At 44.3% G+C, this 24,469-nt stretch overlaps 1 protein-coding gene across 3 annotated transcripts in view; it reads right to left on the bottom strand.

The window, feature by feature from the left end:
• Positions 1-24,469, bottom strand: part of DRD2 (dopamine receptor D2) — a 322,451-nt gene that overhangs the window by 42,840 nt on the left and 255,142 nt on the right. The gene's annotated exons all lie outside the window — the stretch shown is intronic.

Raw genomic sequence — 24,469 nt, 5'->3', positions numbered from 1 at the left:
GTGGGAGGGGGGCTGCCTCTGGCTGCAGTGGGGGTACCACGATTCAGGCACCCCCCTCCCCCTGTTGCCGGCGCTGCCTCTTCTACTCCCATCCCTGGCACCTGTGCTGTGATGACAGGCGCCGGGACTGGCACATGCACGGTACTAACATGTGTACTGCGCATGTGGCCAGCTTCTATGGGCTGCTTGGGCAACAGTCCATAGAAGCAATCTTGGTCCTGGCGCCTGTTCAATACAAATTACAGGCACCGGGTCCAGCGGGTGCGCAGTACCGATATAGGTACTACACATGCTCAATCTCCGTTTTTGCACGGCAGCCCGCACAAAGGAGCCCCGGAGGGAGGGAACACCTCCCAATGGGACTGCCTTTGTGACTGGCAGGTAGGACTTCCAATTGGAAGTCACTGCCAGTCACAGTGAAGCCAGTGCAGTCCCACATACTGCATCTGGCTTCATTACAGTGGCAGGTTTTAACTGGGGGGCTGCAGCACTGTAGCCCATAGGTAAAAACCGCCACTGCTCATTCCTTTTTTACCCAAAAATGTAACAGTGTAATGTGGGCTAGGTGAAATGAGGGAGATTGCTAGACTAATGAGGGAGAGAGGGAGACTACTGCTCTTTCAGGGAGTCTCCTGCAGAATGCAGGATGGTAGGCAACTATGCATATTAACACGTTCAAATAATTTTACTAATAGATATCAGATAGGAATCAAGTTACTAATAGATAAAGAAATAAATAAATAACAGAAAATATGGCACACAAGAAACATCTACTAAATAAAAAGGCAGCCTTACACATGCATTTAATTTCAGATTTCAACAGTCACAAATGTCACAGTCAACAAACCCCGTCCCAAGCAAGGTGTTACAAAGATAGAATGAAAGCAAAACTTTTTTTAGTGACTAAACATGCAGCAGTGTTTTTTCTTTTACATACGCAGATGTGTCCTTACACAGCATTACTGAAAATATAGTCCCATTAATGTGTCACGGACTTTGGGGGTTATTCTTATTGATTCGGTCCCCTTTTAGTTTTAAGAAACATCTGTTCTTTTTTTTAAGTAGACATTATTTAAGAGGGATCTCTTACAACTTGTTTGATTAACACCAACAAAGCTTAATGGTGCAGTGCACATGGTTTTGTCTGTTTGAGAAGGAATTTGCCTTTGTGAGTGAACCAGAGGCATCAACTAAATATTTAATATATCATTTCAATATTGTGATACAGTATATTTGATTACGAGTACTGCATTGTGTTTTATGTCTGTATGTCTGTAATAAGACTTTTTTTATTGTTAATGGGTTTAAAGTTTACCTTTAGTGCCCCACGCTCCCCACTGTATCTAGAAATATTACATTATTGCAGTAGTGCCGAGGTCAAATTAAATGAATAGCCACTAGTGCTAGTTTGCCCCGTTCAGATATAAACAAACTGTACCTCTATGCTCCCCGCAATGGGTAGCCAGCAATACACAGGTCACAGATACCGTGACATGCAAATTCCTGTCCGGGAGAATATTTTCACCATAATCATACCGACAGTCAGGTGTTAGACAGTGCTACGCCAGGATCCAGGTGTATGCAGCAGAAGAGGCTTTGGCAGTGAAGTCACATACGCAGAGAGGATGATCAGTGGGACAAGGAATACAAGTCCGGCATAAGTGCTCACAATGTAGGATCAAAGGAAGGTAACTTCAATTGGAACTTCCTTAACGCGTTTCTCCGCTACTTAATGTTGGCCGTTTCATCAGATCTCTTCCCGACCCCAATGTTTGTCTCACCTCTCTCTCTCTCTCTCTCTCTCTCTCTCTCTCTCTCCCTCCCCCTCCCTATGACTGTATCCCTCTCACTGTCTCCTCTCTCTCTCTCAATGCCTCTCCCTCTCTCATCTCTTTCTCCCGATGCCCCTCTCACTCCCCTCCATCTCCCTTAACTCTCTCTCCCTCCCCCTCCCTATGACTGTATCCCTCTCCCTGTCTCCTCTCTCTCTCTCCCTCAATTCCTCTCCCTCTCTCATCTCTTTCTTCCGATGCCCCTCTCACTCCCCTCCATCTCCCTTAACTCTCTCTCCCTCCCCCTCCCTCTCCTTATCTCATTTCTCTCTCCCGATGCCTCTCTCACTCACTCTCCCCATCTTCTCATATCTCTTCTCTATCTTTATGACTCCCGCACTCTCCCTCACCCTCCCTGGACCCCCACGAGAGAGAATGGGGCAGATGTATTAAGCCTTAACAAGAGATAAATGCAAGGGTGATAAGGAGAGATAAACGTCCAGCCAATCAGCTCCTTACTGACTTTTTTCAAACACAGCCTGTAACATGGCAGTTAGCAGCTGATTGGCTGGGCGTTTATCTCTCCTTATCACCCTTGGATTTATCTCTTGTTAAAGCTTAATACATCTGCCCCAATATTCCTGTCAGTTGGGATCCCGACTGTTGGGCATCGACACAGTTGGGATACCGATGTATAAGTATCACTGTATAAGTGATAATTGGCTTTCACTTATAAAACCCACTGTATTGTCTAAGCCTTGATTATGATTTCATAGGCATATACTTCACACTGTGCATGCACCTGTCTAATAGCAATGTTGCATTCAGCCCTTACTTCCACACACAATGAGTGATACGCACTGTTTGTCGGTGTTGAACAGGGGGGAGGGGAGTGGTGGCAACAGTTGAAACATGTCATGGTTGTTTTTGTGGCATGTTGCAGGCTGTGCTTGTGAATGTGTGCTTAAGTTGGCAATTATTGAATGACATGCATGTGCGCAGTGAATGTGTATGCAGTCACTGTGCCTTAGCAATGGCTCCGGTGGACATCTCTGCGCTTGAGGTGGACGGCTGACCTCACATGACATCAGAGCTCGCCCCCTTTTCGGGCCATCTCCAGATGAAATAAATGTCAGTTTTCACCGATTTTTATTTCCGAAGGGAAGAGAAGTCATTCGATAGTCGGGGCCATCAAATGATTTATTTTCCGTTTGGCCGAATGCGAGGGAATGTGTTCTCGGACACATCCCCTCGGATGGTACCGAGGGGATGCAGGTGGCGCTGGGGGTGGGTGTTCTTTGTCTAGCAAGCGAGTCTGAATCAGGCCCTTCATTTGTAAGTGTGTACATTAATGGGTGATTGTTTTCATTTAGAATATATGTGTGAACTGGAAATTTAGTGGGTTATTCAGACCTAATAATCAAATGACTCGTATTACACATGCGCAAGGCCAATACTGCAATAAAATCCGCCTACCTTTTTTTATCACTGACCATACGCAAGTTTACTGACAGGAAGTCAGCATTTAGGGGTGGTGACTGGCCATTATCTGAGAGTGTCAGGGAAAATGCAGGCATGGCCAGGCCTTATGAGGCAGGGGGTGTGACAATAGCTCCGGCCTCGATAAGCTGATTCTAATGCACTATCGGGGGGGGGGGGGGGGGCTGTTGCATTTAAGACAGTGGGGTTTGAGTATATTAGATGTATGTAGATTTCATGTGCATATATCTCAACAGGACTTCTTATTAGAGACAAAGTGTTCTCTATCAGGACTTCCATCTTTATATATGATTGGCACCACCTGTGTTGAACTTTTTCATTTATAATAAAGGAATTCATCACAAGTGATTGCAATCATACAGTAAGAGGGAAGACCGATAGAGGGGATTCTGTCCCTCCTGGAATGGTTTATGTTGGGAGATATGGATTCGGTATATAAGATTTAAACCAATAGTATATTAATGTCTGGTTACTGTTAATAGCTACACAGTTTTCTTGCGACGCTACAAAGACGTTTTAAACAACTTTAAAATACACATAGAAAACTGAAATCTACTGTATCATCTATCTTGTCTCATGCAAGTATAGCAGCAGCCTCAACACTACTTACACACTGGGACAGGAATCAGGTGAGCTACAGATGTCAATATGATCTCATACATACCGCGGGAATGTCCCAGTATTCAGGGATGTTCCTGCGTCCCGCCCGGGGCCGCCATTGTCCCGCGGGGGGGGGGGAGTTGGGAGTCCCCCCAGCCTGACAAGAACAGACGCTGTGAGCATGCGCACAGCGTCTATTCAGCGCGGCAGAGAGCAGTGAAAAACGGGGGCGCGGCCGGAGGACGTGTCATCCTACAAGGCCACGCCCATTTATGAAGACCACACCCACTTTGCGGGAGCACGCTTGGCTTCGTTGCACAGGAGTCCCGACCCCCACCATCAAAAAGTGTGGGGGGGTATGTGATCTGACAAAGGTGGTGGTGGTGGTGGTGGGGGGGGGGGGGGGGCTGGCTAACAGGGACGTGGTACAGTACTGCATTCCCCTTTAATCTGGTTATGATCGCAGTGCTTTGCAAATTAGCAGCCATGTGATCACGTCTGAATAAACCCCTTTATTTGGGATGAACATAACAGATGGAAAATAAGTGTCCCACGCAGAAAGTGAATATTCCACTGACTTATCCTAAATTTTATGTTCTTCTCTACTTTTAAAGTAGTTTGTTGCTATTCTTTTGGCAAAGATGAGTTCCTGGCTGGTTTGGGGGATTACATTATACTGGGAATCCACAGCCCCTGTACAAAGTTTGGTCCCCAGAGTTAAATATAAGTTGTCATTGTGAATATGTCTTGTGCTTACTGATCTCCTCAATTCTACTGTGCTATTTTCATAATAAAACAGATTATTATATTTAACTTATTTATTATAATTCACAAACTGAAAAGCACAATGTCTTATATGTGACATTTCAAAGTATTAGAAGTTCCACTAGGGAAATCACATTCAAGCAGCCGCAAGCAGAAAATCAATGTTATCAGAAAGCATTATAAGACGGCGCAGGCTCATAAATATTTCCGTCTTAACAGGACTGAGTCTTTCCAAGTGTACAAAAGTGCTAACGCACATATATAAAGGGTAGAAAGGGCCTACACTAGTTACAGTAAAAATCCGCATTTACTACAGTATGTCATTATTCTCTCCCTTTAATAGTGCACTCCATGCACTTTGTCTACTCAGTGGGGACATTGGTTCGCAGTATTTCTTGTTGAGAAGCCAGAAGTTTCATGCTGGAGAGTCATATTGTTCAAAATGCATTGTGATGTGTTAAATGGCTTTTCCTGCAGTTTCTATGGTCACAAAATCTATTGGTGTACATCTGTAAAAAAAAAAAAAAGCTGACTACATCCCAGAGCAGGAAATTTTATATGGAGGTGAAGTGCAATTAAAAGTGTAGAAAGAAAGGGGCTTTTATTACAAAGGGGGCAGGAATGGTATTGGAGATACATACCTGCCAACTGTTGAGATTTTTACGGGACCTTTCTGTTGTTTTGGGATGTCCCATATCCCAGCTGGAGCCTGCAGTGTCAGGCGGTGGTAGGGGCAGATGGGAGTACCCCTGCTTCCCATTGCTCTGCTTGGCACACAGAGCTGGCCATGCCAGAGCTGGCCATACCCCCACAGCGTGAAGACTTTGTGACCTCGGACATCCCACAAAGCCACACACCCTCTGCCTGAAGCCACACCCATTTATAAGCCCGCACCAGCATCCCGACTGGAGACCTCTCAAAGCTGTTCCTTTCCAAATACAATCTACTGCATAAGAGGTAATTACAAAATCTCCTGAGTTAAGCTGCGTACACATCAGACAACAGTGCAAATGATGCGATGTAGTCAACAATTTCTCTTGAACTGCTTGGAACTTACTGACAAACGATATGGAGCCTGATTCAGAGTTGATCGCTCATCTGCAAAGTTGCAGATGACTGTGAGTAGCAGCCATCACCCAGACAGAAAGAAAACCTGCCGTCTGCAAATCTGCAAGTGAATCGCAACAATATCGCTATCCGGTATCCTGTCACACATCCATCGGCAATTCCCGAACTATCAATTGATTTTTCCAGTCTGTGCAAATGTGAGTCAGTCCAATCCTACCACACTCCCAGAAAATGGCTAGTTACAATCTCCGAATGCCGGCTTCCTGTCAGTCAAATTGTAGAGGGATTGTGATTAGAGCCTTTCACTATATGTGTCGCTATCTTGGCTCCCAATCCAAATACATGCACAGTCATTCAACAGTCAAAAGGATTGCCAGTTCTCACATCAGCAATCAACTCTGAATCAGGCCCACAGTACGTACACACTAAACAATTTGACATCCCTCTCCTTAGTGGGCACATTCCAGTAGTATGATGCCATTGACAATATGCTTAGATTTAGCAACATATACAGACAACAAAGTAAAGTGATAATGACCCGTGGGAGCGTGCATTGCATACAAATTAGTGTGTGCACACTAGACAATAAACACAACAATGTTGTTACAACACGTTGTTATTGTGCATATAATTAAAAAAAATGTCTATTGTGAACTATTATACTGTGTACACACGGTGTGATTTGCACTATTGATTTTAACTATGTAGTCAGAATCGCATAGCATGTAGTGCAAATCATATCGTGTTTTGCAGCACCCGATCCCGATTTGTGGTTCCGCGACATTTTGGAATCGAACATAGAAATAAACTGTGCAACACATTCTATTTTTATTATCTTGGCAGGAGATCCATGCTGCTCATGGACGCTCAGACGCTGCCCACCATTGGACGGCACATGCGCAGTCTAATCTCAAAATCCCAGGATTGGATATTCCATTCCCAGGATTGAAATCCTGAACATTTTGGGGCTAAATCCCGGGATCCAGCCAATCACAATCCTGGATTTGGCCATCCTAGAACACACATTAGACTGCTACACTCACATACTTGGTGACAATCCAGTGAAAGCCATTCACACCATACTTCTACAGTATTTGATGTTCTGGAACCCAGATGGTTGTAACCAGGGCTGCAGTGCACATGGTTTTGTCCATCTAAGAAATATTGTTCAGAAAGAGTGAACTAGAATAAGGGCCTCAGTTCCTGCTGGAGCCTGCTGAAAAATAGCCCTGGTTGTAACTAATAAAAAGAACAGTCTGATGCGCAACTTCTAATGAGGTCAGGTGTTTACCAGAAAATACAATAAGGAATTTTGGTCTTTGATGATGACTTACCACAGGCCATGGTCTCCTGGAGAAACAGTAACTGTGCTTAGATGTCACTAACAAAGAAACAGTGAAAAAAGAGTATTCTGGAAGCCAGTTCAACTATGCAAACTGTAGTCAGGGGAAATCTGTTGCCCTGCAAGTTGTCAGGGCAGATAACATACAGACTACACAAGAACAATCAGGTTTGTGGCAGGTAGCAAACAAGGGATATCCAGGAAACACACCAAGGTCAGGAAAGGGCGACACAATCCAAGTTACCAGCTAGAATCCGTTCAAGAATCATGGAAAATCAGTTTTCCAGAGGATCCGGTAATATCACCAAACACGGCAGTAGTTTCTTTTGCAGGACCAGCAACAGCTTGATTCTAACATTGCTCACTATAACGCATCTTTTGTGTCAGCAGCTTCCCTGACACAATGAGCAGTGAAATCTCCAAAATATAGGGTGCCATATATTCTGAGCCATTGCTGGCGATCATTATAATATGGAGTGATAAACATAGCTGAGCCACATCTGATGGTGAGTCTCTTATGCATAGTGATTTTTCATGCCAAGTCTTATTGTATAAAGTTGTGGTTCCCAATTTTAGGGGCCTCCAAGCTGGGGTAGATTGGGTCTTGGGCATCTGCCTTCTTAGCTTCTTGGGAGGCAGCAGCGAATGCTTGATTCACACACAAAGCATTCTCTTCCTGCTTCCCAGCCTGCAGCCAGACAGTGAATGGCTGTTAGAATGCTGATTGGTGGATGATGGCTGGAGCTATCCACCAGTCAGAGCCCTCACAGCCAGTCACTGTATGAAAGCAAGTAGAGAGATGGCGCAGGACCACACCAGGGGCATGTTATTATTGTTTGTTTACATTTTTCCCATAAATGGGTGTGGTAGGGGCCCCAAATGCATTGCTTTGCCTGGGGCCTACAATATTGTTAAGTTGGCCCTGTGTGAACCACCGATATACAACTACAGCTGGTGCCAAATGTTCTGCCCAGAGCTAAATCCTTTATCATGTCTTATACTGTATGAATAGATAAATACATTGTCAAGTTTAGAATATAGTCATGCACACCACAGTACATGAATTAGATGATATTGTTACAAGATAATGGGCATTATTTATTCTGTCCTTGTTCCTGACGAGATAATCAGTCCTGCATTCATATGTATGTTATTTGGTTTGTTTGTTACGACTGATTCAATTGCATGATACAATCATAGCCTGTAATTGATTCTGACACTGTTGCAGCTTCTAAAACATCTGTATTAAATGCACCGTAGCCTGTAAGTGATAGGATTGATCTAGTATTTGTCTCTAAATATGTATGAGTCTCTTAAGCATTAAAAATATCATAAATAGCCGGGAATAAATAACCATTTTTACCACTTCAAATGAAGAAATGAGAAAAGACGCCTCCCCAGTAGGAGATTGGGAGAAACAATACCCTAAAAAAGAAACCACAATACTATGGCCCTTATTCTGATCGGTGCATACTTTTCCGAATTCTTTCGGATGGCGGTTTTTAGCCGTCTGCGCATGCGTGGGGAACACTACGCGCATGTGCCACGCATGGTCTCCGTACTTGTTCTCACTAATACCGTACAGAAATGTGCACCGCAATCACTCGGGCAATATGGGTGTGTTATGGGCGTCATGCGGAATGACACAGGGGCGTAGTTTCAAAGTGGGCTAAACTGGGCGGAAACATGGGCGGACACGGGGGAGTACACATATTTTGGTAGGCGTGCATTCGGACAGCATGCCGAATGCACGCGAACAAAAAGGGTAGAAATGTGCGGTGTCCAAAAGGCTACTATTGCTTTGCGGACACCACTCGGTCATGCGCTAGGCAATCGGAACGCCTAATCAGGACGGACGCACCTCAACCAATGTCAGCTGAACACAATACAATCACCTAATTTACTCATTACTTGTTAATGACACGCTTCTCACTGCTACAATTGGAAGCATTGCAGCTTAAAGGGAACATTACATGCTGCACTTGTCACACACTTTTACACTGCAAATAATGAACACAACTTAATATTAATAATACTAATACACATGTCACTTCTGCATGTATCAATTAATACAGACATTTGTGGGGCCAAAATAACATTTATTAAAGAAACTTTGCCAAAAATTTCAAAAACATCACAAAACAAATTGTACCATAACAGGACTAAAAGTAAATAATATAGAATAAATAGCCACAGCAGAATCATTAGGAACACATCAGGTGGCTTCACAACAAAAGTACAGCACCAACACTTCAAGTACAGCACACAGTAATGCTAGCTGAAACAGGGCAACAGGGGAACCAAACATGACATTTGAACCGCGGGCAAATGTGGTGACCCTGGGCACGGATTTTGACACAGGATGCTGACACACACAGCTCAATGGAAGATTTGGGAAGACATAACGGTGGAGATTAATGGGGACACAAGTTCATTTGCGGGCACGTTTGCCCCTGGCAGGCTCCTTGCCACGTGCAGCAGCTCTTCGGCCTCGCCCACGGCCAGAGTCAGATGGTGGCTCACGTGGAGCACATGCTGGGGAGGGGGTGGATCTTCTTCCCCCTCTGGCAGCAGGGAGTGATGGTGTTGGTAATGCAGCAGAAGCGGGTGACATTAGGACCCTATTGGTGGTAACTAGCTCCACCATAAGTTCATTATGGCGGAGGAGGAGTTCATTTTGCCGCAGGGCTTGATCAGCCAGCACCTGCAGGCTAGCAGCAATAGCTTGCTGGCTGGCACTCATAGCCTGCAGGTTCGCAGCAATACTCTGCTGGCTGGTGGTCAAACCCTGCAGCACCTCCTCGGCCCTACGCACCCGCTCGAATGCCGAGTCTCCCTGCTGCACAATACTGTCTAGCACACGGCCCCACGTGGACAATTCAGCCGCGGACATTTCCGGCTGCTGCTGCATGGGCCTGCTACTGGGGCCAGGTGGCACAGACTCCACAACCTCCTCAAGAGAATCTGGACCAAGCGGTGGGGATGCTGTTGAACGAGAAATTACCAATTAACACACATTCCATGGCAATTTTAAAACATCTACTTATGGCCTGGCAAATAATTACCTTCAAGCGTAGAAGCCATCACTTCCGCTGGGGACTCGCTGTCTATGGTGCTCACCCCCCGGACCTCCTCCATTGCAATGCAGCACTGGGCCATCTCTTCCAGGGGGGTGAGCTGCAGCTTTGATGGCATGGGGCCAGCCCCAGAGGTGTGGCTGTGTTCCCACCGCTGGGTCAATTTCTTCTTGAGGTTGCCTTTGAAGTCGTGCCACCTGCAATCAAAGTGTACATATTAATACATGTCACTCCTCATGTTTGCTGTAGCACCCATTGCAATCTGAAACATAATACAACATGTGCCTCCTGACAACAAACTTACATTATATTCATTTTTAAAACCAACCCTTAGAAGATACAACAACAGTCACCCTCCAATAACTATCAATTCAATGTCATGGCCAACATTTCTGTGCCTCCAAGCAACGTGAACACCCATTGACCAACTCCATCTAATATTGAATGTAAACATTACTGGACTTGTACTACTCAAATGTAACACACATGTACTTGCCTCTTCTTAACGTGCTCCGTCTCACGAACTTGTGGAGCCACTGCATTAATCTCCGCCGTTATCTCCTCCCAGATCTTCCATCTCCTTGTGTGTGTCAACTTTACCGCTGGGCACTCTATTAAATCACGTGCCCGGGTCACCAGGATGTCAAGCTCCTGCGGTTCATATGCCATGTTTCTTGTGGTTGGTTCCTCTGTTGCCCGGCTGCGGCCATGGGCACGGCCACTGGCATGGCCACTGCCACGGCCACGGGCACGGCCACCGGTTGCTGTACTTGAAGTGCTGGCCTGGCTACTCTGTTGGGAAGCCACCTGCTGTGTTGCCAATGATTCTGCTGATGCTGAGGATGGGCCAGCTGCCGATTGGCCTGATGTTGATGGCCCATCTGGCTGCTCTGGGTTGAGGGGGACATAGGTGGTGTTGGCCTCCATGCGGGCCAAGAGGTTCTGCACCACCTGTTCTTCCTCTGACTCTGAGCCAGCCATGTTAGCAACAACTGTGTGCCTTTGTAGGCCAACTTTAAATAAGTTTGGAGTAATTGGCGGTAATCAGCTACAAGCTGCGTTCCGTGCGGCAGCGTCATGCACGGCTGCGTACGCCGTGGTGTGTGTGCGGCGCATAGGCCACGCCCATAGTAGCTGTAAGTCGCTTGTACAAAACATGGAGAAACATCAAACTAATATGTAGGTGACCTGTTTAAAGATTTGTTGTCATGGACACATGTAACGTTATGCAATCCTAAATGCTATCTGTCAAATGTTCAGTAGTACTGTGTTTGTGTGACAATTGACCATAAAAAGGAATTTCCACAATCCATGTTCAAATCCGGGCCAGAAGTCATGCAATACTGATCACTGATGTCATGCACAACACATGTGCTAGGCCTATAAATAGTGCATAGCAGCTAGGTGCATTTGTCTCCAGAGCTGTATTGGGCCAGGTTATAAGGTAAGCATTCTGCTGCTCCTGATTGTTGGAACAGCAAAGTCTTGTTAGCATTACAGAAACATGTTAGCTGGCCACCATTTAACTGACAGATGTCAAACGTGTGTGGCACCATATAATGGTGAACTACATGTCCCAGCATTATGGGATTTGTTTGTATTTAGTTATTGAGCAGGTGAGCACACCTGTAATACTTACTTTGTGTTTAGTTGTTACATGTTTAAAATAAATGTGTCTTTAACAAGGTGTGTAGTGTGGTAAGATTATTGAAACTTCTTTCTAGAGTACTATGGATCTGTGGGACTACACTGGGCGCCCCTGTATTGTACGTATAGTTGCATCAAATGTGTCAAATTTTGAAGTATCACCAATCTTGCCATAGGTGTATCCTTATTTTGTAACCTTTTGTTGTAGCTTGCTGAAGCGGTCATGCGCTACATGGCAGAGAGGCTAAGGTCACTTGCGGCTCACCCCACTCGTCGCCCAAGGAGGCCAGGACGTGCTAGAATCTTCCGCACATGGGTGACACTCTTTGGGATGCCCGATGATGAGGTACTTACTAGGTACAGGTTACCCCCACATGTTATTCTAGATATACTCTCTTTAATTGAGAGTGATCTAGAACCTCTTCATGGGATCACGACAGCAATTCCGCCTCACACACAGCTGCTGGCGGTGTTGCATTTCTGCGCCTCAGGATCTTTCCAACAAGTAGTGGCAGTACTTGCTGGAATATCTCAGCCGGCTTTCTGCCGAATCCTAAAGCGTTTGATGTCAGCCATGTATAGGCGCAAGGGGCACTTCGTGGCCATGTCTTTTGCCCAAGAAACCCTTCACGGAAGCCAGCAGGCATTCCATCAAATTGCTGGCTTCCCTAATGTGATAGGGGCTGTGGATGGCACCCATGTACCATTTGTGCCTCCATCTCGAAGTGAGAAGATATATAGGAACCGAAAATTGTTCCACTCACTGAACGTGATGGTGGTATGTGGCCCATCCATGGAAATTCTCTTCTTCAACTCGAAGTTTCCTGGAAGTGCCCATGACTCGCATGTTATCCGACAAACCGGGATTTGGCAAAGACTCCAAGAGCTTGAAGGCCGTGATGCGTGGGTTCTGGGTGACTCCGGTTACCCATGTACGCCCTGGCTACTTATGCCGTACAGCTCCCCAGAACCAGGTCCACAGGAGGCATTCAATAGGGCGCATGTTGCCACCAGGCAAGTGGTGGAGCGCTCAATTGGCCTGTTGAAGGGTCGATTTAGAGTGCTCCACCGCACTGGTGGTGACTTACAGTATGCGCCTGAAATGGTGTCGAGGATTGTGGGCCTGTGTGTTTTTTTCCACAACATAGCTGTGCGGCGTGAGATACCCTTTAATGAGTGGGAGGTTCCATCTGAGCCGCAAGACCCGCCCATGCGCCCATCCCGCTCCCCGGAAAGCCGACGAGGATACCAGCTGCGGGACTCTGTGGCCCTGAGATACTTCAGGTACATTTCTGAATGTTGTCCAGACCAAACATGTATTTGATCTATTATCCCCATCAAGGTTGACAATGACTTTAATTTTGTGTCCTCCCATTTAAACATTAGGCAGCATGGCCTCTTAATGGCAATAGCAATAGCACTACGTATTGTGTTTGAGGTGTATTGGTTTAAGGCCAATATTGCACGTATTGTCCATAGATTTCAAATAATATTTTATGTATTCATTTTTTTAGTTGAGCTTATCATCCAAGTCTGGTGAGTACATTGCATTTCTTACATTTTACACTATGTATGTGTGGGATGTGGATGTGAATATTTTTGGTTCTGATGTTTTTGGGATGATCACATATATATATGTAGATTTTGGGTGGTTAGTTAAAAATATCTAAGCAGTAGGAGGCAGGCAGCCAGGCAACCAGGCAGGTGTCCAATGTAATGGGCAAGTGCTAGTATGTGTATGTGTTTTTTTTTCATAAATGTACGCATACACATAAATGCATACAGTAAGTAATGCGAAGTACAGCTAAGCGATGGCAACCTATAGCACGCGTTGCTTGGCGGTGCGATGTTATCGCAGATGTTTGGGCGCATACACAACATCCATGTCAATTTGGATAATAAAGTTTATACCAAATAGTGAAGTTACTAACCAATCACACGACAGGATGTATTTTCATGTGCCATTGCTAAAATGGCTGCCTACCAGCGTGCAGAACCCTTCTCCACTGCGGAGCTACTGGCGCTGGTGGGAGTGATGGAGCGGAGACTGGGGCAGGCAGGCCCCTTCATCACAAACAGGGACAAGCGCCGGGCATATGTTGCGGCCCGGCGCCGCATATTCGCCCGCACTCATGTGCGGAGGACCATCGCCCAACTGGAGAGGCGATGGTCCGACCTGCGGAGGCGGGAGCCGGAGCGTCTGCAGGCTCTGAGGCGGCGTCTGCAACGCTGTAAGTATTTTCGCCAAATACATATAATTGACAGTGGCCAGGATTCGGTCTGCTTCAAAAGTGATAAAATGGAGAGTAATAAACAGGCAGCCAATCAGCTCCTACCTGGCATTTTACAACTACAGTCTGTGACATGACAGGAAGGATCTGATTGGCTGCGTGTTTATCACTCTACATTGTATCACTTTTGAAGGCTAGTGCATCTAGGCCAGTGAGTGTTTGCATTTTCACATTATTTAATATTAATATTACATGAGGTCAATTGAGTGTCGATGACATAGAAAAGCCATATACTATATGTGTGATATATAACACATATATAATGTGGTTATGATATGTACTTGTTAGAGTGATTTCAATGTCAAATGACACTCACCCATTTTGTTTGTTTAACCCACAGCGCGGGAGAGAGCCAGACAGGCCCGTCAGGAGGCCACACAGGAGGCCCAGGAGGTGGCCAGTGAGGAGGCCACACAGGAGGTCGAGGAGGTTGCCACTGAGGAGGCCACACAGGAGGTCGAGGAGGTGGCCACTGAGGAGGCCACACAGGAGGCCCAGGAGGTGGTCACGGAGGAGGACACAGAGGAGGCCCAGGAAGTGTCCCAGGAGGTCGAAGTGGAGGAGGAGGAGGTGCCCCTACCCCTCCACGATTTGCCACCACCTCCCAATGTGGAGGATGAAGACATGGTGGAGCTGCCTGGCAGGGGTAAGTAGACATAATGCTTCATTACTGAGTTAGGTACAGTTTGTTATGTCGCACAGCTGATTAAATTTTGCTATAATATAGTAAAGAGTAGTCCCAAAAAATGGGAAACAACAGACACACTTTGGCCTTATAGGGCCATGCTGCAAACGTGCAATCTGGATGCTCATGTAGGTGATGAGTGTTTATTTATGGAGGCTCTTTGTATAGAAGCAACAATAAAACATCAATGGAATATGGGCAGGCCTGATTTATACTGGAGTCCCACGTGGCCAGTTTGCCTGGGCACCCCTCTAGCCAGTGTGCCTGTGTTGTTGTCATGTATTTTTGAAAGGTATTATGTATGATGGATTGACCTTAGAAATTGTTTGGTGTATGGAAGCGGATTAGTGCTGCACTTTCACCTATCTGGCAAATGTGACAAGGAATCATGAAGTAATGGGAAGAGGGAGTAGCCTAGCATTTTCATGTGGTATCTATTCTATCTATTCTATCTATTCTATCTATCTATCATGCAGTTTAGCTATTAAGCAGTAACATGCAGGTATATATGTATGGGTAAATGTGGCATGTTGTAGTGGGTGTATGTTTTCAGTTGAGTGAGGAGTCTTTGGCCAGGACAAGTGTGAGTGATCCTCAAGTGTGGTTGTGTTTTTGATATATAGATTGTTAAATGTATATGTCACACAAGTGTGTGTGTGTGGTGGCAGCATCATGATCATATATTTGATGCCATTACATACAAGATTGGCTAAGTATTTGTTTGTATGTATGATTTCTCATGGTGTAGGTACTTAGGATTGACTGTACAAGGTGTACGTGAGTAGCATAATTAATGTTGTACCCCCTTTCTCATGCACACAGATTACCAGGAGCCAGCCCAGGGAGTTAGAGGGGCCCTCATGAGCTTGCGGGAGGACCTCAGGAGGATGACCGCACATGTCGAGGACCTGTGTGTCCTGCTCCTGGACTAATTTTCGTCCATTTTGTTTATTTTGGAATAAAAGTTACCCGTTATTTAAGAAGTTGTCTGTGTGTTATTTTAGTATTTCACATTAAAAGTATAAATAGCATTTAAAACACAAACATGTGGATGTTTAGATATGTACGCAGCAAAAGGGTAGATCAAATTTTTATCCCCATAGGGAATGTTAGGGTTAATGTATAGTGCTTGTAAGTGTTTAAGGATCAATTAGCTAAATAACAGATGACCAGGAGCAACAATCTGTTCTCAAAGTGGTTTGATAATTGCCTAAGTGTGTCATGTGATCTATTTGGGAACTCAGATAACAGTAGTCTGGTTTTTTGCGTAAGTACACCGCATCTGTGCGTAGTGGCCGCCTCGCGTGTTTTCTGACACGGGAAGGCCGTGCATACGCGGTCACACCGTGAAGAATCTGACTGTTTCCCCCACACACGCATGGTTTGTATGTCGTCCGTAAACACGCCCTGTTCTTAAAGAGTGAGTCCGTCCGAATGCGGAGGACACGTGGGCGTTTCTACGGACGATGCCCGCACGCCGCCGCACAGCGTGGCGTGCGGACCGCACCGTAAGAATTCGGGAATATCCGCACCGATCAGAATAAGGGCCTATATGAATAAATCAAATGTTTCTTATAATTAGAGATGAGCGGCAGGGCCGAAGATTTGGATTTGGATTTATCACCGGTATTTGGATTTGGCTTTGTCAAACAGCAGTGAAAGGCTTTGGATTTGGATTTTTTTCAAAAATGGTCAAAAAGCGCCCAAATCAGGTAATTTTTGTGTTTTTATGCTCCTAGAGTAATATTAACCTCAATAACATTCATTTCCAGCCCTTTCCAGACAATTTTGACCACTTTACAGCTCACAATATTGTTTTCATTCAATTTAGGCCAAGGTCTGCAGCAAGCTGGCTGGTTATTAACACACGGAACTTCTGTGTATTGGGGTGCAGTACACACAGACAATAAAGAAAAGCTAAATTTTTATTTTATTTTTTAATGTGCAGCTTGTTTTTCACTGCGTGGAGGCCAAACAATCACGCACTGACCTTCTGACAGTATATTATGGGTGCAGTACACACAAACAATGAATAAAGAGGAGAAAAATTGATTTTGATTCTTTTAATTTCATTGATTTAATTTTTTTTTAATGTGCAGCTTGTATAATGCTACGTGAAGGCCGAACAATCACACACGGACCTTCTGACAGTATACTATGGGTGCAGTACACACAAACAATGAATAAAGAAGAGAAAAATTGATTTTGCTTATTTTACTTTAATTATTTTTAATGTGCACCTTGTACAACGCTGCGTGGATGCAGAACAATCACACACTGAACTTGTGGTGTATACTATTGGGGTGCAGTATACAGCAAAAGAATAACGAACAGCAAAATTTATTTTTATATTGTATTTTTTTTTTATGGACAGGGTTTGGATAACACTGCGTGGACCGTGGAGGCAGAACAATCACACATAGAACTTGTTCTGCTTCTACCAGTAGTATATGGTGTATTGGATTGCAGTGCAGCACACCACAGTGACCACACATCACAATCAAAAAAAATGAACAATGAAAATCTGACTGACAGCCTGCCTGTGTACTACTGTACCCCACTACACTGACTGACAGCCTGCCTAACACACAACCAGTACAATTACTACAATATAATTAAGTATATTATATATATAATATAAAACCCAGCAAACAAACCCCTCTGCAGTCTGCACAGCACAAACCCCTCTGCACAGCACAAACCCCTCTGCACTGCACAACACCCCTCTGAGTCTGCACAGCACAATCCCCTCTAAAGTCTGTAGTCTGCACTGCACAACACCCCTCTGTCTGCACTGCACAGCACCCCTCTGCACTGACAGCACTGCACCCCTCAGCACAACACCCCTCTGCACACTATCGATGAAAAGTTCGACACCCCTCTAGCCTGCACAGCGCCCAGACCTGTGCGCAGCTGGAAGCGTGACTGTGAAATGGCGGACAAAGCCGGAAACTCGCAAGCGTGGCTTGCGGAACATGGGCCCGGCTATGTTCGGAACGGTTCAGATTCCACGGAACACAAACCACTCATCTCTACTTATAATAAGTCATAATATAGTGAACATTGGTCTGCCATCTAATTTTTTCTTATCTTCTACCATCTGCAGTCCTATTGTATATTCTGGTCAGTTCAGGTTGAGAATACAGTCAAATATGAATGCAAGAAAACAGGAATACGAATCTAATACATAATGGAGATTATTCAGACCTGATCGTAGCATTGCGATCTCGCAATGCAGATGATTATCGATTGAGTACTGATTGCAGCGCATATGCACGAGCCCAAACCAAAAAAATCCAGCATATTTTTGGATCGCAAGTTTTTCACAAGTAGATTCACAGGAAGCCAGCATTTAAGGGTTGGTAGCCAGCTGTCATGTGGTAATGTCAGGGAAAAGGTAGACCTGCCCAGATGTCAGCTCCAGGCTCGATCAGACTGTTTCGTACAGACTGCACACAATAGGAAAATCATCATATGCGGTCCTTTTACATATACCTGGACCACACACAGAACAATAAATCAGACCCGAGAGGGACATCAAACACATCCGAATTGGGTTGATTTCACTCGAGATCATGTGAAATCGGCCGGACAAGTGTATAGGCACCTTGAGATGCATTTTTGCAATGAAAGACAGAGTTGTACAGGACCTTGTGGCTCACTCATGACCGGCACCTTGCACTGCATGGTATATTGAGGCTAGATATATGAGGACACATTTGTTGCGAGCTGTATACAGTATGCTGGAGTTGTAAAACAATATCTGGACTTTCCCAATGACTTATATTGGTCACGTAAGAGAATATAAAGTCTGAGACATGTCCATTGTTATAGACTGCACTGGAGTAACTTGTTATTGTAACAAAAACAAGATTTACATATACTCATACAAATTACTAATAAATTAATAAGCGGTTTGATGTGGTACCTTTTCAATGATTATTAGAAACAGCTTGGTCAGGTAGGGGCAAATACAGATGTATCTTTATACACCTTTCCCTATTTACTCCATTTGCCATGACATACTAAGAAAGCTAAAACGGATTCGGTATGAAATGCTGGCAGTCGGAATCCCGACCGCTGAAATGCAGACAAGGGGGGGCCATGGATCGCCCCCACCCCCCCCCCCCACCCCCTGCGGGCCCACACTATTTTATTTGTCGTGGGTGTCGTGGACACCCATAGAGGGACAAATTGCCTTAACTGCGGTGGTCGGGATTCCCGCAACGGTATTTCATCCGTCGTGATTCCGACCACCGGCATATTGACCGCATCCCGCTAAAACGCTCCACCAGGAGTAGCAATTGGATGGATTTACAATTTTTTTGGCAACAAAAAAATTAGCATAAAGTAGCAAATTCTTTAAAGTGGCATTTCCTACAAGAAATCACAAGACATGGCGACAGTATGTTACAGGTTCCGTAGCCAATTTGGCCATATGGATTAAACTGGGAAAGGTTTATGTGTATTGTATTCAAATTGTTTTACTTACATTGTGTGTCTATTGATATGTGTTTTCTGTATTTTTTCTTAATCATTTTACACATTTTACTTTTTTTTTGCAAATTTTGCTGTGCAGAGTCGGATATCTCATTTCTCATTTCAATAAAAGGCTACTGTAAGTATTCTAGGCAATTGTGCTTGTGTGTCTATCTAAAGTAGTGCCCTGTGTTCTTTCCCAGAAAACTCTTCCACAACTCTGCAAAACAAAATGTCCGATCGAGGTTGGCGTTAAAGTCACAGACCCTCCCCTTTAAAAATGCTTGGGCACACCTGCTTTTTTTCAGACACTCCCTGAAAACATCTGACTTCCTGTAAGTCAAATTGCAAGGGGATAATGAGATACTCTCACTATGTCTGACGCTATTTTGGCTCATGCGTGCATGCTACAATCCAGCCCATTGCATGCTCTTTCAATAATCAAATGGATTGAAAATTCGTACAACAGTGATCAGTTCTGAATCAGGCAATAAGGAGGTTATTCTGATTGACTCGCAAAGTTGTGTATTTCGCAACGAAACTAAACGCCCACACGCAGATTTCACCCACACGCATGTCAGTGGATGTTTTGCATGAACATCCATTCGCAGCTTGGATCTTATTTTCTGTTAAAAAGAAACACCACCTGACAGTCTGTACTCTTTATTGTTTTTCTTTTTCATATATGGAGAGAAAATACATATCAAAGGAGTAACATCAGACAAAGAACCACAGTGAAAATCCAGACCGAAATTGTCTTTTCACTTATGAGAGGAGAAGCAGCGCAGTGATCTATATATTTTTCCTTGTATATCCATTCGCAGCTTGCATGTGGATATAATACCATTCAATGGTTGCCGATCATGAAATGATTTCCTATGCGCTCACAAATCTAAGTCACTCTCTGGTGACTTAGCTTTGTGGTGCCCTTCTACGGAAACAGGGAAGGCAGCTGACATCCAGTGACGCTCCCCACCCCTGACACCCGCGTCACAGTGCAAATTAAATGGGAATGCCTAGCATTGTCATGGGAACACCCATGTTCCCATGGGTGCCATCCGTGGCCGCCACCCCATGCCCACGTCCACAATGCTATGCACGAGCGGGCTGGCGAATAATAAATTTTCCGCGCCCACACAAAACGGATGCACATGCGCATAAATGTTTATATGCAACATCGCTCCCCTGTGCCAATGTGCAGGGGAGCTAACCAATTAGAATGATCTCCCAAGTCCGATAAGACTAAATTAGATTAGCAACATTCATCTTGCTATTACAGGAATGTTTTTTATTAATATAACACCACTCCCAGGCCCTCAAGAGGATGATTATACAGCCTATATAAAGCGGCTCAGTGTGACACACATTTTTTATATTCTCTGAGGAATCTGCTGAACCACTATAGGTGGAGAAAAGCATTAAGGTGGCCATACACCTACAGATTTATCTTCAGATCTGGCTGGTTGGAACAAAAACATGGTTATGGATGAGAGCAAATGACAGTAGACCATTTGCTTGGAAATGCTGGAAAACTGACAAACTGTCATTCAGATATTACCAGCTTTTTGTTCCAACCAGACAGATCGGAAGATAAATTCGTAGGTGTATGGGCAACTTTACTTATCTATTGCTTTCTGGTACCAGTTATCCCTGTGGTCAGCAGTGACTTTCCTGTGGGCAGATCCAGATAGGGCAAGACTGGAAGTGCTAACCAGGCCGGGAACCGCACACATTACTGTCATCCAAGTGACCACCTGATTATACACAAACATGTTTGACTTAAAGCTAGCAATTACAGCTGCTGTGTGTAAAAGGAGTGGTACCTACTCCGGTCCCGGAGTAGGTACCGGGGACTGCCGAAAAATCTCGGGGGGGGGGGGGGCTATACTCACCCGCGAGGCCACGCCTCTAGCCATGCCCCAAGCCCCCTGGCTGCGGGTATAGACCACTGCTCACCAGCCGACAGGGGGGACTCCCATCAGCCTCCCCTCGCCGCGGGACACTGCTGGCCGCGGGAGGAACGCGGGAATGTCCCCAAAAACCGGGACATTCCCGCAGTTTACGGGACTGTTGGGAGGTATGTCATTATCACATTACTAATAACCAAATATTTGTTGCTATGATACTCCATTAATGTGCTCTGACGGACTACCAAATACTAACCTGCATGGTCACAAGAAAATCCTCTCTTCTTATATACTAACAACCTACCATATATACTCGAGTATAAGCCTACTTTTTCAGAACATTTTTTATGCTGAAAAAGCCCCCCTCGGCTTATACAGGTTGAGTATCCCGTATCCAAAATGCTCGGGACCAGGAGAATTTTGGATAACGGATTATTCCGTATTTCGGAATATTTTAATATTTCAATGATGTATTTTGAGGTATCTTGCATTTATGCTGTATAAACACATAATATACACACAAATATATTTTATTACCACATAAAATACACACAAACATATTTTAATTGTTCAAAAAACAAGGTTTCAAAACGTGAAACAAAATGTGTGTACTATCTCAGCACTGAATTTGAATGCCAAGCAATCATTGTCTTGCACATATATAGTGCCAGTTACATATCATGTCCCCAGTGATGCTGTTACATATGTCCCCAGTGAGTTTTTAGCAAAAAAAAATATTTTTTTCACTTTCTGGAATGTCCGTATTTCGGAATAATTCGGATAACGGATATTCGGATACGGGATACTCGACCTGTACTCGAGTGAGGGTTCCACTTGAGTCAATAAGTTTTGCCAGTTTTTTCTGTTGTGAAATTAGGTGTATAGACACTTTCCTCTTGGAATTGGCTCACTAACATTGTTATTATTAATGCTAATCAGAGCCGCCTCTAACTGAGCCTTGTTTTTATTTATATGATTTATGTATTATTGATTTTTCCATTTTCAGAATTTCTGTATGATTAATTTATCGATTTTTATGATTTACTGTAGAATTAAATATATTTTCTATTTTAGCGCAGTGTATAAAAGTTAATAAATGTACATAATAAATTGTAAAATTCCTCAGTAATTATCCCCTCTGTTACTATGAAAAAAAATCCTCAAAACATGGCCTGCTGAGAACACTTGAGTATTGAGGTTGAGAATTGCTCTGAAGTAATCTGATGTGGTAGGTATTGTGTGTTTAGTACAAAGTAATTAGTGAAAGAATAAAGTCTTATTAATGAGGAGATATCTCCTGCTTTCAATTTACCAGCCATCACATGAATCCTCGCAATTAGTTTCTGTGGGAATTGGGTTAAGGAGAAATGTAACAAGCTATAAAAAAAGTTAATCTGATCATAAAATATTAGCTAACTCCATCATCAAATGGGATAAGCCCAGGCCCGGAGAGTGTTAAACAGCCAACCAATGAGCTCCTACCTGACATTTTTCAAACACAGCCTGTAACATGGCAGGTAGGAGCTGATTGGTTGGTTGTTGATCACTCTCTATTTTATCACTTTTGAAGCTTAGTGCATCTTGCCCTCTGAGCCTAATGGGCTTGGAACTGTAAATGTTCAAGGGTCTATTATGAAAATAAGTGGAGGTGAGGCCTATTTCATGTGGATATTATACTCCTATGTCTCCCTAAATATATAAAAGTACAACAAATGCATAAATGTGTAAAAGAAAAATGTAATTTTACTACTTGGGATTTAAGGCCAGCTGGGGTCTGTCTGATGATCATCATGCTTTCATGGTGATGGGCCTATTTCTATGTGGTGGCCTGGACCTGCATCTCCATCCACCCCATTGTTAATCTGGCCCTCGGTAAGCCTTCTAAAAACAATGGAGTGGTCCTGTTTGCATATCATAAGTGTTCTACAATGTGCATACCCATCCCTACTTCATTTGACACCCGGTGTAGGAGTGTATTATATGGGCCACATGCCAGTAAAAAGGGTATGGCCTCATTGGAAGGGGGCGTGGCCTCATTGCTAGAGGGTGTGTCCTAATGACCAGGACTCCTGTTTTATCATTCTGGGGTTCCTGGAGACACTGTTGCTGTAACTGAGACGATGTTACAGCGCATCATCTGGATCCTGTTACACACCCAGTTGCAGTCCGCACTCCCCTAGTGATGTCACTGCGCATACATTGACTACATATTCACACACTGATTTAGTACGGCTGGGTCTGAATCCAGGATTTAGATGATTGTGACATGATTACTTTTTCAACTTATATCAAGAGAGTCCATGTCCTGGTGACAGTAACTTAACCCTTTGAGTGCCAAGTGAATTTATCAAAATAGGTGTGAAAATTGCCAAGCAAACATTTGTATTCATTATAATGCCCTGCAGTGTTTACCTTATATAGGAAATATAATCTTTTTAATAAAAAAATTTGTATTTGAATTTATATAACAATTTTGAGCAGCACTGGCATTTTTAGCGAGCCAGATGTGCTTAGCTTAATAAGTGATAAAATGGAGAGTGGTAAAACAGCAGCCAATCAGCTCCTACCTGCCATGCCACAGACTGTGTTTATAAAAGGACACGTAGGAGCTGATTGGTTGGGGGTTTATCACTCTCCATTGTATCACTTTTCTTGGCTTAGTAAATCTCGCCCATAGAGATGTTGGCACTCAAATACTGACCCTCAAAAATGATTCTTGATGGAGTGTTCATTGGCAATACAAATTCTCATGCCAGTATCCAACTAAATAGGGTATATTAATAACTAAATGTTAGTATTTATTACTTTAATCTCCATGGTGTTGTACTACTTGCATGAAAATAATCTGCTTTATAATGGAAGATTAGTACATGTATCCTGGAAGATTGAATATTTGAAACTATATTGTAAACTATATTTGGGCTAATTGTGTACTAAATAGGGAAAATTCGCATGGATACAGGGCCGACGCCACCACTAGGCAAATCTAGGTATTTGCCTAGGGCGCTGGCCACTGGAGGGCGGCATTTTGCCCCTGTGCCGCGGGGGTACCTGTCCTGCGGCGCTGTGTATTTAAAGCTGGCGGCGGAGGCAGCGAGGGGTCCCTGCAGTCAATAAGAAATAACGAGCGCTATCCGCCGGGCTATGCGGAAGCTCTTCTGTTGTGAAAACACTGTCCGCACGCTGATTGGCTGAGATTCAGCCAATCAGCGTGCGCCGTGCGGCCAGTGTTTTCACAACAGAAGCACTTCCGCATAGCCCGGCGGATAGCGCTCATTGACTGCAGGGACCCCTCTCTGCTACCGCCGCCAGCTTTAAATAAACAGCGCCACAGGA

Source organism: Crinia signifera, chromosome 19 (assembly GCF_055691185.1).
Source record: "Crinia signifera chromosome 19, ASM5569118v1, whole genome shotgun sequence".
NCBI classification, from domain to species: domain Eukaryota; kingdom Metazoa; phylum Chordata; class Amphibia; order Anura; family Myobatrachidae; genus Crinia; species Crinia signifera.
This window is presented reverse-complemented; position numbering and strand designations above follow the sequence as displayed.